This window comes from Canis lupus, chromosome 6 (assembly GCF_003254725.2).
Source record: "Canis lupus dingo isolate Sandy chromosome 6, ASM325472v2, whole genome shotgun sequence".
NCBI lineage: Eukaryota > Metazoa > Chordata > Mammalia > Carnivora > Canidae > Canis > Canis lupus.
The window spans coordinates 14,063,084-14,081,033 of record NC_064248.1 but is presented as its reverse complement, the minus strand read 5'-3'; the positions used below and the strand labels follow the sequence as shown (position 1 = coordinate 14,081,033).

The 17,950-nt window shown below is 47.5% G+C and overlaps 1 protein-coding gene across 2 annotated transcripts in view; it reads right to left on the bottom strand.

Moving 5' to 3' along the window:
• Positions 1-17,531, bottom strand: part of CARD11 (caspase recruitment domain family member 11) — a 113,133-nt gene extending 95,602 nt beyond the window's left edge. Inside the window, exon 1 of one of the 2 annotated variants that reach the window (XM_035718099.2) lies at positions 17,385-17,531. The gene's annotated coding sequence lies outside the window, so the exon portion shown is untranslated. The remainder of the gene's footprint in view (positions 1-17,384) is intronic. The other variant, XM_025416128.3, reaches the window with a different exon arrangement.
• Positions 17,532-17,950: the final 419 nt, after the last annotated feature.

Here is a 17,950-nt window from a genome sequence, read left to right as displayed (position 1 = left end):
ATTTAGGGATTCCTGGGTAGCACAGTGGTTGAGCATCTGCCTTTGGCTCAGTTTGTGATCCCTGGGTCCTGGGATCAAGTACCACATCAGGCTCCCCATAGAAAGCCTGCTTTTCCCTCTGCTCTGTCTCTGCCTCTCTCTGTGTGTCTCTAGTGAATAAATAAATAAAATCTTAAAAAAAATAAAATAAAAATAATAGAATTTAAATACTGGACAGCAGTGCATGAATTGGCATTGGCATGCTCAGTATTTGGAGATGAATGCAAAAGTCCTTGTGTTTGGGGGAGGAGGGCAAAGATATTAGTTAACTTTACATTTTTTTAAATATGAATGTTGAAATGTCTTGAGTCTCCATTAAGTGAATAAAAAATGGAGTGTATAACTTTCAGACCAGAAGCCAGTGGGAGAGGGATAGAATTGGAAGGAAACATGATAAATATCTCAATCTTAAAGAAAAGAAAAAGATTTATACACACACACACACACAGACACACACATATATGTTGGGGAATAGAAAAAGCACAAATGAATGGTTTAACTCAAAAAGATTGTCCAAGTAGAAAAAAAAAATCTAGCTACAATAAACAAAATCATGATCAAGTTACATTTATTCCAGAAATACAAAATTGGTTTAAGTTTAGAAAATAATATAAAGAGATTTGATTAATTAAGAGTAAGGCAAAGAGTTGTACATACTTCAGTAACTGTAGAAACAGCACTTGTTAAAATCTGACATGCATTTGAGATAAAATATATTTGAAAACTAGGAATGAAAAGGAAATAAATGTTCAGAAATGAATTAAATAAATGCACAAAAATCCTCCAGGAAACATAATAGTTAAAAGTGAAACTCTGAAAGCTTTTCCTTCAAGATTGGAGCCAAAACATAGATGTTCACTATTACTGCTACTATTCAATGCTTTGTTAAAGATGCTAGCCAATGTAGTAAAAAAAAAAAAGAAGGAAAGAAAAGATATAAGACATGAAAAAGAAGGGGAAAGACCAGTATTATCACTCACAAATGATATTATTATCTGCATAGAAAAACCAAAAAACCTGGAGACTAATCATCAGAACTTAAAAGAGTTCAGTATAGTTATGAATCCAAGATTAAATATGTAAAAAAGCCTGTGCTTCTCTACACTAGTAAAAACATAAATGCTAGGCTTAAAAAGACACTATAAGAGCAGCAAAAACCAAAAGATAAGAGGAATAGAAGCTAAGCAAGACCTTTAAAGAGATTTTTAAAGTTTATTGAAAGATATTATAGAAGACCTAAAGAAATAGAAAGATGAAGAATGCCTCTGACAAGCTAATTGGTATGCTGAACATGGCCAAGGAAAAAAGTTTGAAAATAGGTCAATACAACTTCCTAAACTGAAGTATAGAAAGATAAAGGAGTAAAACAAAAACAAAAACAAAAACAAAACAGAGTAGAATAAGCAAGAATTACCAGATAATATCAGAGGTGGAGTATATGTGTAGTTAGATAAGCAACGGAAGAAGAAAACAAGAAGCAAGAGGAATATTTGAATTAATAACCAAGAACTTTCCAAAGCTAATGACACCACTGCAAAAATCCAGGAAGTTCAGAGGATACCAAAGAGGATAAACAACAAGAAAAATACACCTATATACATCAGATCCAAACTACAGAAATCCAAAGATGAACAGAAAATCTAGAAAGCATCCACAGCAGGGAGGAAACACCTATAAAGCAATAAGAATCACAGTGCACTTCTCATCAGACAACACGCAGCGAGAATGGAGGGCAGTATTCCAAGTGTCAAGAAAGAAAAAATTACCAACCTAGAATTCTATATCCAATGAAATCATCCTCAAAAGGGAAGGAGAAATACACTCTCCCAGATAAGATAAAGTGCAGAGAATTTATGGCCAGCAGACTTGCCCTGCAAGATGTGTTAAAAGTTGATCCTCAGGCAGAAAAAAAGATAGTATAAAGAAAAGAAGAATACTGGAGAAGGAACAAATAAATATAAAATAAGATCTTTTCATTTTTCTCATTTTCATTTTTCTCTTCCTTAATTGACCTAAAATAGGACTGTTTTCTCAAGTATGGATCTTCCTCAAGTTATGATGGGGTTACCTCTAGTAACCCATTGTAAATTGAAAATACTGTTAAGTTGAAAATGCGCTTAATACACTTTAACCTATTGAACATGATGGCTCAGCCTAGCCTACCTTAGACATGCTCAGAACACTGACATTGGCCCACAGTTGAGCAAAATCATTGAACACAAAGCCAGGGATCCCTGGGTGGCGCAGCGGTTTGGTGCCTGCCTTTGGCCCAGGGCCTGATCCTGGAGACCCGGGATCGAGTCCCATGTTGGGCTCCCGGTGCATGGAGCCTGCTTCTCCCTCTGCCTGTGCCTCTGCCTCTCTCTCTCTCTCTCTCTCTCTCTCTGTGTGTGACTATCATAAAAAAAAAAAAGAACACAAAGCCAATTTTATAATAAAATGCTGAATATCCCATGTAATTCAATGGATTGTACTGAAAGTGAAAAATGGTTGTGTGGGTACAGGGTGGTTGTAAGTGTATAGGGTATGCTCCCATACCTGGGAGCTGTGGCTCATTGCTGCTCAGCATCTCGAGAGAAAATCATACTGTAATTGCTAGCCTGGGAGCGAGATCAAAATTCAAAACTCAAAGTATAGTTGCTATTAAATGCACACTGCTTTTGCACTATTGTAAAGTCGAAAAATGAAAATTCGTAAGTGGAACCATTATAAGTCAGGGTCAGTCTATGATAATAACAATGTTTGTGGCTGGTCCCCAATAGTAACCACGTATGAGGTAATTCTAGCACGGGAATGGTGAGGTGTCTGACATCTCTCTCACAGGTTTGGGGGAAAGAACTGGGAGTAAATACTCAGTGATCAAATGCCTATACTACATGTGAAGCAGTATAGTGTCATTTGAAGGGTAACTTGGATTAGTTAAAAATGTATTTTCTAAACTCTTTCAAAAGGTTTTAAAGAAGTATAATTGGTAACCTAAGAGAGGAGATAAAATGGAATCAGGAAATATTTAATTAAAACCTGAGAAGGCAGAGAACAAAAGGGGAAGAAGACAGTCCAGTATTTGTTTGGCTAAAGACAAGCATATTTAAGGAATACGACAATAAACTCAGATTTAGAGCCAGGGTAGAGGAAAATTTGATTCCTGAGAAATTTGGCACTGCAGATCAGAGGGGAAAGGATATGCTGGGACAGCCCCTGGAAATACATTCAAAGATATTTCAAACCATTCACAAAAATAAATTCCATAGACTGAAATGTGAAATCTTTTTGTTAGTATGATTATATATTAGGATATACATTAGTATTCTCTATTATATATGTATGTGTATAATTTGTTTGAATTTTTAAAAGAAATTTAATTTATGTTTTAGAAATGTTTAGAGACTTAGAGAAGGATGAAATCTAGTGCCTAATGGTCGAAGAGCTGTCCAGAAGAGCCCAGCAAGGTTCAGGAAATAGAGGCAGAAAGTGGATATTCGGGGGACAGCTCAAACCAGGAGGCGTGGCTAAAGATGTGGCTGAGGGGCTGCTATTTTTTATTATAAGCCACATGGAAATATTGGACATTTAAAACCAACACATGTATTTCTTAGATAAAGATAAAAATTAAACTTGAACCAAAGTCCAAAAGGTAACAATAAGAATACCCAAATTAAATCTCTTTTGAGCTTGGTCCTTAGGATGGCTTTCTCCATTCTGGTCCAGGGCACAGAGCAGGACACAGCTGCCCCATGAGCCTCCCCAGTGACAAATCCTGATCTTCCAGTGAGCCCGGCCCCAACATGGGTGGGGCCAGGACTCTAGGAGGATAAGTTTTTCGTGTAGGGAATAGAGGATGCTCCGGTAATGACTTCAAAACTTCTTCCCAACTTAGTCCTTCTTCTCACTTTCATTTTTCTCCCAAACTGGATGGTCTATCATTTACTCTGCCTTGCTTCAGGCTATGCTATTTATAACAATAGAAACAGTATTTTTGGCTTGTCATCTTTCTCCAAAGGAACTAAGATTGCCTCTAAACCTTTAATGTACATACAAAGTACCTTCAAATATTGTTGAAATGCAGATTCTAATTCAGCAGGTCTGGGACTGGGCCTGAGAGTCTGCATTCCTAACCAGCTTCTAGGTGAGGCTGTTGCTGTTGGTCCATGGACCACACCTGAGTGGCAAAGGGACTTGGGGCAACTTTATGGGGTCATGGAAACAGTCTATACCTTGATTGTGATTGTCATTACATGGCTATATATATTTGTCAAAACACACTGGACTGTATACTTAAAATGGGTGCATTTTATTGTATGTAAATTATCCTTCAGTAAAATGAATTTTAAAGGAAAAAATTCACTTTAGAGGGACTATAGATCTAAATGTGAAAGATGAAACAATAAAGATTTAGAAGAAGCCATAAACTCTGGGGTAAATAAATCTTTCTTGAAAAGGATCCAAAAAATAATTGACTATAAGAAAAAAAATCTACATAAATTGGACTATATTAAAATTAAAAACTTTTATTCATCAGCAGACTCTATTAAGAAGGTGAAAAAAAGTAAGCCATAAACTGAAGAAAGATACCAGTAATACTTACATCTGACAAAGGGCTCCTACATATCACATATAAAGAACTACTATAATTCAATAAGAAGCTGCCAACCTAAAAGAGTGACAGGCAAAACACTTGAGGGGGTGCTTCACCAAGGATGAAATTCAAAATGGCCAATAAGCACACAAAAAGGGACTTGACTTAATTAGTCATAAATGAAATGCAAATTAAAACCACAAAGCTATTTGTTTTGGCTGCACACCCACCGGAATGGCTAAAATTAAGAAACAGACAATAGCACGTGTGAGCAAAGATGTGGAGCAGCTGGAACTCGCATGTGGCACTGATGGAGTGTAAGTCTGGAACATTCTTGGAGAATGACTTGACAGTATTTACTAGAGCTATCAGCATACTCTATGATTCAGTGGACCCACCCTTGAGTGGAAATACAGGCATGAATCTCCCAAAGATGAGCATAAGAATGTTCACAACAGCCTTACTCACAAAGGCAAAATAATCAGAAACAACCCAGATAGCCTTCAACAGTAGTACAGATAAAATGTGGAATATTCATAAAACTGACTGTCACAGGCAAAGCACTACGTGCAAAGTGTGGCTATGTGCAAAATGTGGGTGCCGCTCCGGTAGCCAACAGGGAAGGGGTATCACCGCAAAGCTTTAAACACGGCGTTCAGCTCTGTCCAGCACTCAATTAGGTTTGTACTTGGAATAAACTACCAATATTTTAATTAATTAATTAATTAAAAATTTTATTTTATTTATTCATGAGAGACACAGAGAGAGAGAGGGAGAGACACAGGCAGAGGGAGAAGCAGTCTCCATGCAGGGAGCCTTACGTGGGACTCGATCCCAGGTCTCCAGTATCATGCCCTGGGCTGAAGGCGGCGCTAAACCGCTGAGCCACCCGGGCTGCTCATTTATTTATTTTTTAAAGACTTATTTATTTATTCATGAGAGACACACAGAGAGAGGCAGACACATAGGCAGAGGGAAAAGCAGGCTCCATGCAGGGAGCCCGATGTGGGACTCGGTCCCGGGACCCTGGGATCATGCCCAGAGCCAAAGGCAGATGCTCAACCACTGAGCCACCCAGGCATCCTGACTACCAATATTTTTTAGTACCTCAATGTCCCATGCCATATTTGGGAGATATCTATACTAATAATTATAACTATATTGAAAGTCATTATTATCATTCATTACACTATTTTTTAGCCAGTTGGTTTCTGTTTCCTGATCGGGGTGTTAGTGACGCAGGCACGTGTGTTTTGCGTAACCTCCCTGGACTGAGTGCTTAGGGTTTGTGCACGTCTCTTGTATGAATGTTACACTTCAATGTGAAGTTTATTTGAAATAACAATAAAATGAATCCTGGCCTGTGTCCCGTCAGAGGGGGCCCTGCCTCTTGCCTGGAGTCTCCCATCTGTTCTTGCTGCCACTCATGATCTTTCGAACCTGCACATCCATCCCGGCTTGTGGGTCTTGCTCAGCCCCGCGGCTGGCCCTCGCCCGCAGGACAGCATCTGCCTCCTTGGCAAGGCAGCCTAGGGCTCTCAGTGGCCTCTCCTTCCTCTGCCCCGACCCCTTCCCATCTTTCTGTCTGACCCTGACACTAACTGCACCTCCCTGGCTTGGTGGAGGCTGCTTCTCTGCTTAGAAGGCCCTCTCCACTTCTCCGCTGGTAAAAGCCTTTTCTCCCAGACTTTTTGTTCAGCTTTGGCCGGCTCTGGGAAGTCTTTCCGACTCTCTAGGGCAGACGCGGCTGCTCCCCTTTACTGGGTGCATCCACACCTGTCTCCTCACCACACTACAGGCTGGTTGTCGCAGGGACTCCAGCTTTTCATCCTTTTATCCTTAGCACCTAGCAGGGGGCCCGTGGATGGTGCATGTGGGGCAGGACACATGTGAGGCATGAATAAGTGGATAAGAGTAGTAATGGGGGTTCATGTATGAGAGGTCCGATAAAGGAGTAAATTGTTCTTGATAAATTTTAGATTTGGCAGGGGCCCTTCAGAGCTTGATCTAGGGCCCTGCTAACGAGCAGTGTATACCTGTATCGTGAGTGTGCACCCTCACTGTGTGTCTCCCTGAGAGATGTGCTTGCTGCAGATGTTGGGCACTAGATGGTATCTTGTCTACTAATGCTGTGATCCCCATTTTAGATGAGGAGAGGTGTAGAGATGTTCAGTGAACTCGATCAAGGTTTTGTGGCTGCCGGGAGGCACAACCCACACTTACTATACTTTTTCTTCTGTGAATAACAACCAGGTGTTGAATCATGAAAATGTCCCTCGGGACAGGAAAGGCAAGGGAGGAAGTGTCACTGCCCACTCTGCCCCGGGCAGTGCTTTGACTCAGGCAATACTGTTGGTCCTGCTCAAATCAGTCCCTGTGGGTAGCCACCCCCTCCCCTGCGGAATGGCCCACTGAGAAGGGGTATCACCCCAATGCTTTAAACACGGCGTTCAGCTCTGTCCAGAGACTTTCAACTCCTGCCTGAGATTTTCAGGTTTTAAACAAAACAAAAATCTGATTCACTGTTTCCAGGCCTACAGGAAACACGAGTCCTTTATTTTTCTGCCCCTAACCAAAAAGAAAGAAAGAAAGAAAGAAGAAAGAAAGAAAGAAAGAAAGAAAGAAAGAAAGAAAGAAAGAAAGAAAGAAAAAAGTAAAAGAAATCAAACCAGAAAAAAAGGCCCTTTATGTCTTAGAAAAGTTCTGAATGCTTCTCATTTCACACCACACCAAACATTGTTCATGACAAACTTGACAAAGGCTGGAGAATGAAGCCAGAGGAAATGAATCGCATTACAATAAAACACCCTCGCTAATAAATAAGAGCCCGGCCAATGAATCCGACTCAGAATATACCACTGGCAAGAAGAAATGCCCCCAAAGCTTCGCTTAAGCCAAATAATATAAGAACAGATGGCTCCCCTGGGTCTGAGGGAAAAGTTAATGCATACAGGAGGCTGCAAATGGGGACTCTTGTTTGGGATTTTCGCAGAAAACACAGAGCATTAACAACATTCAAGGTGAAAGAAGAGAGACGGGTAGATTTGGGGACAGGGATGTTTTTATCAGGTGACAAAACAGATCGATGTGGGTCTCTCCATTGGATTCCCACAGCCTGCAGGGCAGTGCCCACTCCAGAGCAAGACCAACCACTCCCAGCTGCCCAACCGGAGAATTAATTTAACTCCAGAATTTGGGTAGTAAGGATAAACTCTAAAGGGGGACAAAATTTTATTTGGGGAAGATTTTTGTTCCCTACAAGCATCATGAAGTGCTGGGGACCAAAGCACAGCTGGTAGTACAAGAGGTACACCCCTGGCTGCCTGCAAGTCCTCAGAGGAAGCCACCCTCCCTGGTGTTAAAGATGTTGAGATCTTCTAAGCACAGAAGATTATGCCCCACACCCAACATCATGGTCATCCCCTTCCTCATCATCACTAGGGAAATCCAAATGGCATTGTCCTGCCAGAGTGGGAGAAAATGAAAGCAAAGCCCAGAAAGATGGTTCCGAGGAAGGCATGACTAACATGAATTCATGACCAGAGAGGTCAATTAATAACAATAAAACCTCACATTTTGTTATTTTCAAAGCAATTTCTCACCCACCATCTCATGTGTTGCTCAGAGCAATTTGGGGTGGTAGGGAGGCAGGGATGATTTATCTCCATCTTGCTCGTGAAGAAGCAAAATCTTGTGGCAATGAAGTGATTTGCTCAAGGTCATGGAAAAATCATGGATTTTTAAGGCTCTAAGGGTTCTTGGTCATGACAAGCAAGTGCACAGATGACTAATCCAGGGCACCCAGACTTCAATTTTCAGTTTTACACCCACAGCAGACATGGGTAATTGATCACAGAGCACGGTCCTTCTCATACAAGCCATTACTAGCTGCCTGGAACTGGCCCTCAAGATGGAACCCATGTGCCATCCCAAGTCCTGTGTAATTGCTTAACATCAGAGGAAACTGAGCCCAGAGGGGAGCAGGGACTTGACCAAGACTGCCCAATGGGTTAGTGGCTCAGACCCCACGTACCCTCTTTCTGAGCCCAGGGGTGTCTCCAGCACACCATGCAATACTCCACTTGCTGGTGACCAAGTCTCCACCCAAAGATGCCCCAACAAAGCTTAAGAATAGCATTCTCCGTGACCTAGCCAGAGCTGGTGCGATTTCTGCACTGAGCAAGTGGAAACACTCCTGTTTCTGAGAGAGGAATCAGGAGCCTCTCAGAGATGTTTAAGCCTGAGCACCTGGCAGGGTTGGTGAGTCAGAAATTGGATTCCAGATCTCCTCCATGTCCAGGGAGACAAGTTTGAGACTGTTGCTGTTAGCATCTAGAGCTCAAGAGGGGGCCTGAGCAGGTGATAGAGACCTAGCAGTGATGAGATAGGGAGCACTCCTAAGCTGTGAGAGCAGATGAGACCACCTGGGAAGGTGAGCACAGGGAGAGGAGGCCCAAGGCACTTAGACCCTGAGGTCAAGGGTTATGGAGGAATCAGAAGAGAAGTAGGAAGGAGTGGTCAGCAAGGCGGGACGAAAATCAAGAGGGCGAACCAATGCTGTGTTCTGAGGAGGAGGGGGTGGACTGTCACGTGAGGCTGGGGTCAGGTCTGGGAAGGATTAAGAATGGACCTCTAGACTAAGCTGCTAGGGGGCCATCGGTGGCTTGATAAGAACTATTTAAATAGAGTGCTGGGTCCCAGACAGAGGGCAGTGGAGGGGTAAGGGGTACAGACAGTGTAGACAACATATCCAAAGACACCTGCTTTAAAGGTGATGGGCTGAACCGCATCTCCTGAATTCACACACTGAAGCCCTAACCTCGGTACCCGTAGTTGGAGATAAAGCCGCTAAAGAGGTTGTTAAGTTAAAATGAAGCTGTGAGGGTGAGCCCCAGTCCAACATAACAAATGCACAGAGGGAAAGGCCACAGAGGATAAGCAAGTAGGCGACCATCTACTCGCCCGGGGGAGAGGCCTCAGGAGACCCCAGCCCTACCTGCACCTTATCTGGGATTTCCAGCCTCCAGGGCTGAGAGACAGTAAGTCCCCACTGTGGAATCCTGCTACTGTGGCAGCAGCAGGCTGGTAGAGAGCAGTGCAGAGCCATGTCTGCAGGGAGCGGCTAGGGGACAGGAAACCCAGGGGGACCTGGTCTTTTCTTTAAAGGCGCACGGAGCTGCAGCATATCTGTACTGGGATGGCAATGGTCCTTGGAGAGAAGGGAAGAGTGGATGATGTGGGAAAGCAAGGGTACCGGCACTCGAGGACTCTGCACAGACAGGATGGGCTCTGGCACCTGTGTGGGACAGCGGGCCTGGTAGGTGGAGGAGAGTGGGAAGGGTGCCATGCGCCCAGACACACAAGGGAGGATGGCTGCTGGCTTAGGGCGGGAGGGCCTCTTGGGCCCTGTAAATCAGACTACCACAAAACAGAGAAGTTTGGGCTTAAAAAATATATTTTATTTTATTATTTAAAATTTTTTTAAAAATATTTTATTTATTTATCCATGAGAGACACACAGAAGCAGAGACATAGGTAGAGGGAAAGCAGGCTCCCTGCTGGAAGCCTGATGCGGGACTCAATCCTGAGACCCTGGGATCACACCCTGAGCCGAAGGCAGACGCTTAACCACTGAGCCACCCAGGTGCCCCTTAAAAAGCGTATTTTAAAATTAGTTAAGAAAGATGCAACACTACATAAAAGTGCTATCCGACACTAAGGGTGAAAGGGATGGGTCCGTTCCCTGTGAACACCCCATGCTCTGCTGTAGTCGTAGAAAGGGGGATCCCCTACCTGGAACCACTTTCCTCTGAGACCTAAAACCTCCCTGAATGTAGAAGCCATGCTGCAGAACCTCCTATAGGGGCCCTGGAAGACAGGACTTGCAGAAATGGGGAACACTCCCAGGAACAGGGGATCTCCCCATACCCCTCTCTTGGTCCACAAACAGGGATGGCTCAGGGCCATGGTGCCCCCAAGGAATGATGGAGCTTAACATGCCTGTTTTCGAAAAGCCCCTGAGAATTGGAGCCTGGAGCCTGGGAGGCAAGTGTGAGGTATCACTACTATTCAACTTACGTGTCCCTCCAAACTAACTGCACTCCAATCCCTTTAAAAAAAAAAAAAAAAAAAGACCATTTTCTTCATTAGGAAATGTCAATGAATCACATAATCCTTTACTCAGAGGCCAGGAAGGAAGCACTCATGTCATTAAGACACAGTTGTGCTTAATTCCAACATTCATCCACGAAAATAACAATTTACTGAAGCTCAATAATGTTGGCACAGGGTTTCTGTTCGTCTTTAGACTTAAAAAAAAAAAAAAGGATCATTGCCACCAAGACTTCCATAAGAATGTTCAGGGCTGCTTTATCATAATAGTCCCGAAGTGCAAACCCACAGATGCTAACCGGTGCCAGAACGGTAGAGAAACTGCAGTGCATTTACACGGTGCCACCCAGCTACGCGGCTACAGGGACCCCAGTTTCACTGCACACCGCACCAACCAACGAGTCTCAAGCTGGAGGTAAAAGGGAACATGCCCTATGGTTCCATTTAGGTGACTCGCAAGGACAGGCAAAGCAGGGGCTCGAGACACTCCCCGACCCCGGGCACCTGAAGGGACCTGTGTCTCCACTTGGGTGTGTGGCTATGTGGGTGGATGGACAAACTCTTCAGCTGTTCAGATTTGGGAGGTGTCTTGCCTTTCGATAGGGGTGCTGAGGCCCTGGGATTTCTCTTATTGAGATGCAGCTGAAATCAGAAGTCAGGGTCTCTTGAGAGGGTGACAGTTGGGACCCAGAGAAGCTAGGACACCAGCAGTGGAGTCTCCTACTAAGCTAATTTTATATTGTTGTTTGTTTGTTTGTTTGTTTAATTTATTTATTTTATGGCAGACAGAGAGAGAGCGGCAGAGACACAGGAGGGAGAAGCAGGCTCCATGCTGGGAGCCCGACGTGGGACTAGATCCCGGGACTCCAGGATTGCGCCCCGGGCCAAAGGCAGGCGCCAAACCGCTGAGCCACCCAGGGATCCCCTGTGGTTTGTATTTTATTTATTTATTTGACAGAGAGAGAGAGAGAGAGAGTCAGCACAAGCAGGGGGCGGGGCAGAGGGAGAAGCAGGCTCCCCGCTGAGCAGGAAGCCTGACAGGGGCTGGATCCCAGGACCCTGAGACCATGATATGAGCTGAAGGCAGGTGCTTAACTAACTGAGCCATCTAGAGGCCCCTACATAGCCGGGTTTTTTTTTTTTTTTAAAGATTTTATTTATTTATTCATGAGAGACACAGAGAGAGAGAGGGAGAGACAGAGGCAGAGGGAGAAGCAGGCTCCATGCAGGGAGCCCGACGTGGGACTCGATCCCAGGTCTCCAGGATCAGGCTCTGGGCTGAAGGCGGCCCTAAACCACTGAGCCACCCGGGCTGCGCCCATAACTGTTTTTTGTTTTTTTTTTAATCAAAAAGATAACAGATGCTGAGAAACAAAAAAGAAAAAAAAAAAAAGAGGGACAAGGACACAAAATAAACAGTACAAAATACAAAATAAACACCAAGACCCTCTCCCCAAGGTCCCTATAGAGCAGTTTCTTATATGTGTTAATGTTTTTTGTTCCAGAAACTCCTCTGACGTCCTCTGGAGTCCTGCCAGGTCCATTATCAATGGCTTCACAGAATTCCATGGTATTGGATGGACCTCACTCCTGGGGCACATTTGTGGCTTCAAACTTTTTCTTGTGATAAACAATGCTACAATGAATATCGGTGTGCAGAAACAGTCTTACCTGTGAGATAATTTCTTAGAAGCGGAATTCCTAGTCTAAAGCATTTATTCACATATCCTGTTGGTAAATATTATCAAAGTCATGGTGTGTGAGTGCCTGCTGCCCCTCAACCTTTTCATCTTTGCCAGTGTGACAGGTGTAAAATGGCACGCCCCTGTTGTATTACTTTGCATGCAATTCATAAATGAAGTGTGTTGGCTGGTGTGTTCATATTTTGTTTGCCTATGTCCTTTAAGAATTTTCCTCTTACAGAGCCTGAGTGGTTCAGCTGGTGAAGCGGCTGCTTCGGCTCAGGTCATGACCCCAGGGTCCTAGGATGGAGCCCTGAGTCTGGCTCCCTGCTAAGCGGGAGTCTGCTTCTCCCTCTGCCCCTCCCCCTGCTTGTGCACTTGCTCTCTCTCTCTCTTTCTCGCTCTCAAATAAATAAATAAAATCTTAAAAAAAAAAACGAATTTTCTCCTTAGGTCAAGTTGCCCAATTCTGGAGTTGGCAAGCTATGGTCAAGGACCAATCCGGCACTGCCCATTTTGTGCCACTGTCCAATCTGGCCACACTCATTCATGCCTGCAGCTGCTCTCATGCTGCAAGGACAGAGCTGAGCGGTTTCCACAGTGACCATTTGGCTTGAAAAGCCTAAAATATTTACTATCTGGACCTTTACAGGGAGAGTTTGCCAATTCCTGCGTCTCATTGATTTTTTTGTAAATTAGGAGATAGCCCTGCGGTCTCTGTTGTATTGAACTCATCTCTCTGTTCTACCTCCTGCCCCCATCTCCATCAAAAGTAAGCAAGTCAGAAGTGCAGCTTGAAAGCAGAAGTCATCTGGGCACCTTCATTTGGAAACACTTTGGTCTATGTTAATTCAGGGGTGGCCTTTTTATACCCATTTTACACATGTTCAAATTGAGGCTCAGAGTCACGATGACTTCCCTGAGGTCACACAGCTGGTGTGTCACAGAGCCAGGGCGGATGCCCTGTGTGCCTGGTTCCAAGACCACAGATCTTCCCACTAAAGGATCTCGCCTCCTTGCAGATGGGGCCAACACCAGGCAGTGGCAGTGGCTGTAGAAAACAGAGTCTGACAGATGTTGCCTTACGGCACCACCAGGATCTGTGGGCAGGGCACGGGAGGCCCCACCTTGTCGCTGCTACAAGTGTGTATGAGGAGTGCTCATTCCTGAGTGGGAGTGGGGCAGGAAGGAAGCCTACACCCTTGAAACAGAAACCACACGGGGAGGAGGGAGCCCTCTTTTGGGGTATGGAGTTACACGCCCCTCCCTCTGGCTCAGCCACTAGTGAGGAGCATCATCCACTGAGGAATGACCCCCCTGCCAGCTTTGTGACACAACAGATGTGCCTGAGGGAGCCTGACCACGGAAGAGAGCACACAAGAAGAGAGCCTGTGCCTGAGGGAGCCTGTCGCAGGAAGAGAGCACACAAGCCCCAGGAGGGTGGGAACAGATCTCCTATGACTCCTTGGCGCTGGGCCATGGGCACCCTAACACAAACGTGACATCATAATCTCAAAGCCCCAAACAGATCATGACCAGAGAGGTTACCCTCCTGACAACAGTCACCCCATTAAAACCACTGACCCACAGAGCAAGAGGAGCTCACAAAGAGTTCAGGGGACGATGCCCAGGGCATGTTCCTCCCACGAGGCGTGTCCAGGTCGGGGCTGGTATCTGGGCACCTGCAGCTTTCAACTGTCCTTAGAAGAGAAGTGTTTTTAGGAGGATACCTTGAAAGTTCTCCTTTCATTTATTTCTGTCCCTATGTTCAAATCCACTCAAATATTTTCTAGGCTGATCGCATAATGCAGCATATCCACACAATTGCCTAGAAGGTGGGGTTTGCAGACAAGGAAACCAGGCAGGGGAGTCCACCCAGCTGGGCTGTGTGGGAAAGCTGGAATTCCAGCCCCCAATCGGGATGGACCTCGGTGTCCGATCTTTCCTCCTCCCGGATCTCGGTAATTCTAGCAAAGGTTGTCATTTGTCACATTTCGTGTTTTCTCATTTTATGCTTGGTGTAACCGATGATCCTGAAAATAATCAGTATTAATATCTGTATTTCACTGGGGAGAAATGACTCTCAGAGGGCTGACGTGACAGGGCTGTCCAAGGTCACAGGCTGAGCACAGATGAACTGTCGTGACTGGCACCCACATCTGGGGCTGCAGCCTGATGCATCTACCCACCGTCCCAGCCAGCCTCAGACCCAAAAGGTGGAGCATGGACCTCCTATTGCCTTCTTCCCTTGATTAGATTATTTAAATAGTTTCACAGATCAGATTGTGCACACAACAGCAGTCACGCTTGTGTTGGGTGGTCATTTGGGAATCCTGGTCCACACGAAGTTATAAACCCTGTCCCCATCATAGGGAGCACTGCCTCCAAGGCTGAGCACGGGCACAAGGGAAGAGGGAGCAGAAAGGGACTTTAAAATGGACTTGAGGAGCTCCACTGAACCTCCGAAGCTCCTCTTCATCTCTATCATCTGAACATCAGGACCCAAGTTGGCCTTCCATGCATGAGGTGCTGCAAGGAGCTGCCTCCATCCTCCACCGCCCTCTCCCTGCTGCCATCGTCATACCAGACACACAGCCCTTTGGTCCTGGGAAACAAGTTTCCTCTTGGGAGGGCAGAGAAACACTATGTAGCAAAGTGAAGACTAGGCCAGGACATTGCCCTGCCTGCACTGGTCTCATTCTAGAACCTTCTATCATGTCCCAGCCTCACCTCCCACCATCCTCCTCCCTTCAATTCTGTTCCAACTGGTTTGAGACTCAGTATGCTCTGGCAATGGTGTGCACAGATGGCACGGCATGATCTACTTAGGGCAAGGACATCTGGGTCTCACATCCCTTCCATGTGTCCCCCACAGTGCCCAGTGCAGTGTCACCTAGACAGTACCACTGGCTAACTCAAACAAGGATCTTCATCTTTAGACCAACAGTTAGGTTCACAAGTCAAGTCATTTTAGAAGATCACATAAAGGATGAACGGATAGGGCAGCCCTGGTGGCGCAGGGTTTAGCGCTGCCTGCAGCCTGGGGTGTGATCCTGGAGACCCTGGATGGAGTCCCACGTCGGGCTTCCTGCATGGGGCCTGCTTCTCCCTCTGCCTGTGTCTCTGCCCCCGCAACCCCCGTGTCTCTATGAATAAATAAAATCTTAAAAAAAAAAAAAAGAGGATGAACGGATAAAACAAAAACCAGGTCCATCTACACAACGGAATATTACTCAGCCTTAAAAAGGCAGGAAATTCAGATGCCCACTACAGTATGGATGAACCTTGAGGACTCATCGTTGCAATCAGCCAGCGAGAAAAAGACAAATGCTGTATGAACCCCTTTGTAGGAGGTCCCTGGAGGAGTCACAGAGACAGAACGCAGAGGGGTGGATGCCAGAAACCAGGGGAGGTGAGTGGGGGTCAGCAATTAATGGGGGACAGAGTCTCAGAGTGGAAAGATGACAAAGTTCGGGATGTAAGGACACAACACTGTGAATGTGCCTGATGCCACTGAACTGCAGACCCAACTAAATTTTATGTTACGCACTTTACCACCATTAAGGAAAAAATCACATAAAGAATCATTCATGCGCTGACTCAAGGCTGGACTGGCGAGGCTAGCAGCCTTCCCTCTCGATACCGGTACTAGTATAATCCATACACGTCCAAATCTTTTTGCTGGAGGGCAGTGAGGCTCCCTCTGCCCTCAGATCACCCCCGGCCCACCGCAGGACCATCATTTCGTTATGACTTCCTTGGGGGAATGGATAGAAGCGGGCATTCAGGGAAAGGACAGAGGTGGAGAGTTTTGGCTAAATTCTGAAATTGTCAAGCGACTAATCAACGCGTTTTCCCTCTCTGGAAGGTTGATAACCTTATCCCTTCAAGAGAGTTGTAAATGTCAGGACGCATTTTTTGAACTATAAATCAAAGGCTCTTAGGGCAGTCTGGGCACAGAGGTCAGTTTGGTCCAAGACCAGGTTTAAGCAAACGGCCCTCTGCGGACGCGCTCTGAGCTGGTGCCGGGAAACTCCCAGCTCAGAGAAAGCTCTGGGTCCATGCAGGGCAGGTGCAGCCGGGAAGGCTGCGGTTCCCCACAGCCTGTGTGTCTCCCTGTGGCCCCTCCAACTGTGCTCTGAGCTCTGAGGCCAGGGAGGGAGAACTCCCCTCAAATCCCTGTGGCCCAGAGCCTAGGAGAGCTGGGGGAGGAGGGGAGGGGGAGGCTCTCAGCCTAACCCTGTGCTGGGGTGGTCCCACCTGGCTTTGCTGGAAAGGAGGGGCCCCTCCTGCCCCGGTTCATACACTCCCCACGGGAGAGGCTGTCCTTCCCCCCTCTGCACCCAGGGGCCCCACCTTCTCGGGAGCGTCTGAGTCAGGCCTCCTCGCTGTGGTCTGGAAACTTCCTGTCCTTTCAGGTGTTAGAGAAGGTTCTTTTCCTCTCTGTGGGGCAGGTGCACAGAGGGGCACCCGGCCAGGCCACTGCCGCAGACCCCCTCCCGGTCCATCCCTCCGATCTGGGAGGGCTGTGGGGGCTGTGCCAGGTGGACACACCCGGACGCAGACTGTCCCAGGGGGGCATGGAGGGCACACGGTGGGGCGGAAAGTGGAAGCAATCAGGATGGCAGGGGAGGGCCTGGGGAGGGGGGCGGCCGGGAGAGTGGGTGAGGGATGGGGTCCAGCCGGCCCGGCCCTCTCAGGTCGCCCCCGCCCCGCGCGTGCTCTGCCCCCGGCCGCGCCCCCATCGCGACCGCCCCCCCCCCGGCGGCGCCATCTCCCACGACCCCCCCACTTCTCCCCACCCCACCCCCCGGGCCCGCGGCGTCACGGTCCCCCCCACCCCCGCGCCGTCCCACCCCCGCGTGTCACCCCCCCGCCTCCCGCACCCCGCTGGGACGGCGCCCCCCAGGCAGCGGCATCCCCACGCTGCACCCCAGCCGCGCCCGCGCCCCCCTCCCCGCGGCCGCCCTGCCTACCTGGGGCGCTCATGCTCCGCCAGCCGCGCCGGCCGCCTCCTCCGCGCAGGCCGCCGGCTTCCCCCCCGGCCCCGGCCCCCCGCGCCACCGCCTGGCCGGCCGCTGTCCAGGCGCCGCCCGCCCGGGGCTGCAGGGCCAGCAGGGGGCTTCGCGCCGCCCAGGCCGGAGTCCCGAGGCCGGAGGAGGTGAGAGAGAAAAAAGGAGAGAAAGTGTGTCATAGGCTGGCAGGGGGAGGGAAATGCAAAACCCGACAGGAAATGAGACTAAAAAATGCAAAAGGTTAGAAAGAGATAAGGAAGAGGGGGCGGGGCGGGTTTGGGTCCGGTCGGGGTAGGGGAGGAGGAGAGGGGAGGGGGGGGAGGGGAGGCAGGAGGAGGGGGGAGCGGGCGGGCCCTGGGGCCCCTTCCCCCACCCCCGGGGTGCGGGAGCTCGGGTCCCAGCTCTAACCCCAGTCCCCCTGCCCCGGCCCGGGGAACCCATGGGACCCAGGTGGTGCCCTGGGCAGGGATGCCCCCTTCTCCAGCTCTGGGTGGGGGTGAGGCGGCTGTCCTTTACAGGAATTGGTT